We start from the raw sequence: 4,585 nt of genomic DNA, 5'->3' as shown, positions 1-4,585 counted from the left end.
GCTTTGCCCAATCACTGCATGTACTGCTCACAACAACCTTGTGAGATAGATGATGTAATATCTACATGAGAGTGAGAAAATGAAGGCTCACAGACCTTAAGTAACCACCTCCAAAGTGGTGAGACTGGGATTCAAACCCACGTCTTGGATTCAGAATCCTGTGTATATTCCACTAGCCATGCCGCTCCCTTTGGTGCAAGGCAGAATGTGACAAAGCCTAGGGAGAAGCTACAGGAAGGTAAGAGGGGAAGAGAAGAGATACCACCCTCCTGAGGGGAGAGGCTCATTGCAGACACAGGTCTTGCAGGTCAGGGAGGCTTATATTGGACAGACATAAGGGAATAGAGGAAACTGCTTGAGCCGAGAGCAGAGGAGCCGTCAGGAAATCTCAGTGCATATTGACGGACCAGTGCAGTTGTTGAACATAAGGCTAGAAAGCAGAGAGGGGCGAAATCTTGGTCATAATGGAATGCTAGCTCAAGGAGTCTGAATTCCACCATGTAGACAATGGTGAACCATTGTAGGTTTTCTAAATCAAGACATAGTTGTAGCTGTGCTTTAGGGAGGTCCATGGCAATAATGCATAACAAACATGGAATCCCAAAATATGTAGAAAGACTTGCATACATGCACATTTCAACAAACATTTGTTGCTGGTTCACTTCTTAAAATAGCTACAGTATTAAGATGTGCCTTCAATGAACTGTATATAATTAACTATGTGACACTAACTAATCACCACAAACCCAGAGGAAAACAATATTTGAGAGTAACCCAACCTCAGAATTTACCTGTCTAAACTATAAATTTCAATGTTGTTAGACAAATGACAGCAGGTAAAAAGTCCTCAGGCCCTGGCCAGTTTGCCTTAGTGGATAGAGCATCAACCTGCGGACTGAAGGGTACCGGGTTTGGTCCGGGTTGGGGGCACATGCCTGGATTACAGGCTCAGTCCCTAGTGGAGGTATGTGTGTGGGGGGGGAGGGGGGCGGTCAATTGGTGATTCTCTCTCATTATTGATGTTTCTATCTCTCTCTCCCTCTCCCTTCCTCTCTGAAACCAGTAAAAATATATTTTTTTAAAAGTCCTCAGGCCTGTCCATACTCTCCTGTAATATCTGTGTGTTCTAGCTTTTCAAAGAATGGAGCTACTGATAGAAGGATCAGTAATTTAATATTTTGCAATTTTTATCTTTTTATTAAAACTGTCCTGTTTCCAGTGTGTCTGAAATTGCAGTCTACCTCCAATTCATTTTTAGAAGTACAAGTTATAAAGCATAAATTAAAGAGCAGCCACACTAATCAAGACAGTGTGATATTGTGAAAGAATAGACAAACAGATCAATGGAACAGATCAGCCAGACCAAAATAGGCCCCCACAAATGCAGTCCGCTGATCCTTCGACAAAGGAGCCAAGGCAATTCAATGAAGAAAGTGTAGTCTTTTCAAGAAATAGTGCTGGAACCACTGGACACCCACATACGAAAAATGAATCAAGAAAATGCCCTTTCATATTTCACAAATATTAACTCAAAATGGATCTTACATCTTAAATGTAAAAGGCAAAACAGATTATGGTGGCAGGGGACCAAGTCAACCTTGACGTGCATCCTAGTGGAGGGATGTAGGCCCCTACACAACAGTGAGTCAGGAACCAGATACAGAACCAGGAGCACAGGTGAAACTTTAAAAGACAGCACTGTGTGAAAATTTCAGAAACAGAATAAGATCTACAGCACAACCCTGTGCTCTTATTTGTTTATGTAACTTGAGACTGACTCAGGGGAGGCAAAGGTGTGGGGAATGAGGATAAAGGGAATCTACACTAATAAAAGAGAAACATGGTAATTAGCGTACGACCGCTACCCTTTTCATTGGCTAATCAGTGAGTTAATGCTTATAAAGCATAAATTAAAGAGCAGCCACACTAATCAAGACAGTGTGATATTGTGAAAGAATAGACAAACAGATCAATGGAACAGATCAGCCAGACCAAAATAGGCCCCCACAAATGCAGTCAGCTGATCCTTCGACAAAGGAGCCAAGGCAATTCAATGAAGAAAGTGTAGTCTTTTCAAGAAATAGTGCTGGAACCACTGGACACCCACATACGAAAAATGAATCAAGAAAATGCCCTTTCATCTTTCACAAATATTAACTCAAAATGGATCTTACATCTTAAATGTAAAAGGCAAAACAGATTATGGTGGCAGGGGACCAAGTCAACCTTGACGTGCATCCTAGTGGAGGGATGTAGGCCCCTACACAACAGTGAGTCAGGAACCAGATACAGAACCAGGAGCACAGGTGAAACTTTAAAAGACAGCACTGTGTGAAAATTTCAGAAACAGAATAAGATCTACAGCACAACCCTGTGCTCTTATTTGTTTATGTAACTTGAGACTGACTCAGGGGAGGCAAAGGTGTGGGGAACGAGGATAAAGGGAATCCTATATTATAAAACCCTAATATGCTAAGTGTCCAGTCATCCGGTCAGCTATTCAACCAATCAAAGCATAATATGTTAATGATATGCTGAGGCCACTCAACCGCTCGCTATGATGTGCACTAACCACCAGGGGGCAGATAGTCAACCAGTTACTACGACGTGCCCTGACCACGAGGGGGAAGACTCTCTGAACTGTAGGTTGGCTTGCTGCTGGGGTCCACCCGATCAGGACTGAGCAAGACTGGTCGGACACGCCCTGGAGCCCTCCTGTGGTCCCTCCCCAGCTGGCCAACCTCCCGCATCCCTCCCCGGCCCTGATTGTGCACCAGTGGGGTCCCTCAGCCTGGACTGCACCCTCTCACAATCTGGGACCCCTCAGGAGACGTCGGAGAGCCGGTTTCAGCCCGATCCCACTCAACACAAGAGCTGCCCCCTGGTGGTCAGTGCACTCCCACAGGGAGAGCACCACTCAGCCAGAAGCCAGGCTCATGGCTGGCAAGTGCAGCGGTAGTGGTGGGAGCCTCTCCCACCTCCACAGCAGCACTAAGGATGTCCAACTGCTGGCTTAGGCCCATGGGAAGTGGGCCTAAGCCATCAGTCAGACATCCCCCAATGGCTCCCAGACTGCGAGAGGGCACAGGCCAGGCTGAGAGACCCCTCCCCCCAAGTGCATGTATTTCGTGCACCGGGCCTCTAGTAAGTAAATACAGACATCTGTAAATAAGCAGACACAAAAGCCAAAGATGGGACTCACAAAAATGAAAATGTGCTTTGACATGAGAATTACGATTAAACAACCCTTTCCACTTGAAATCCTCCCCAAAAACCTAAGAAAAATAAATAAGTAAAAAGCAGGGAAGCAAATCAACTGTGGCAATCTCTCTGCGGCAAGTGCCAAGAGCACGTGTCTTTGGGGCTCTGTGCCTCACCGAGCCCTTTCCAATCCACACAAATTTAGCTGCCTTCAGAGGGGGTGGAAGAGGTCTAAGAAAGATGTTTGAAACACTCATCCCCGCCTGTCAATCACTCAAAGCTACATCTCCAGTGACTCACAGCTGCATCACTCTCCCTGCCAGTTAGAAGTCACTTGTTCCCAGAGACCTGTCAGAGCTCAACAACAAAAACACTTGGGGAAACAAACATAATTCAAGATATTGATACTTCTTTCACCTGGCATCCTAGAGAAATGAGGACTCACTCTCCTGCCAATAAAGGGTAACATAAAAAGAAAATAGTCACTTCAGATGCTAACCTGTTTTGTTAATCATTTTGCACAGAAATCTTTATAAAAATGTAGCACCTATTTGCCTGACTTCTTTAACCGATAGTATGGAGGGGGGGACGGGAAGGTAATAACCTTTTTGTTCCGTGACTTGGGAATCTCATCATTTTTAATATCCATTATTTTACCTCCTGTTTTGATGTTTTGTTACTTCTATGTCCAGCTGCCACTTCCGCTGTGATCGTAGATGCTTCTAAAAATAATCCAGCTCTGTCCCTTCCCACCCTGTGGTTTCTATCGGGGCTGGGAAAACAGACAACCAGTGATGTTAAGGACTGGTTGCTTAATAAGAATGATAAGGCTTGGAGTGAAAGACTAAACAGCAAAGTGCAGGGCTTTAAATCAGAGTCTTTTGATAGCTAATTCGGTTAGATGCCCAGGGGCATTTTCCTCCTGTATTGTACAGGCTGCATCTCAGAGCGGGAGGCTCTCCACATTGGTGCCCAGGCAGAGACACACAGGCTGGGCCCAGAACCCCGATTCTCTGCCATGCAGTGGATGAAGCCATAATTAAATGTGTCTCTGCAAATATGCACCCTGGAATTTGGGGTCAGGGTGAGGATACTGCTTTTGTTTTAGGTTCTGCTGTTGGAATTTTTAATTAGCTCATCAAGCAGGAATAATCAGAGTAACCTATAGTTCCCTAAATATATTATGCTGATTCATGCTTCCCATTTGAAACCAGCTCTTCCCCCATCATAGCACTATCCTGAGATCTTTCCAACTAAAAAATAAATTGCTTAAGTCTTGCTTTCTATTGATTGGCATACAGAACGTCCCCAGTGAATGTTCAAATAAACTCATGAATGAATGAATATATCTGGGACTGAGTGGGATTGTTTTTAAAAGGTAAAC

This window comes from Myotis brandtii, unplaced genomic scaffold, assembly GCF_000412655.1.
Source record: "Myotis brandtii unplaced genomic scaffold, ASM41265v1 scaffold630, whole genome shotgun sequence".
Lineage (NCBI taxonomy): Eukaryota > Metazoa > Chordata > Mammalia > Chiroptera > Vespertilionidae > Myotis > Myotis brandtii.
This window is presented reverse-complemented; position numbering follows the sequence as displayed.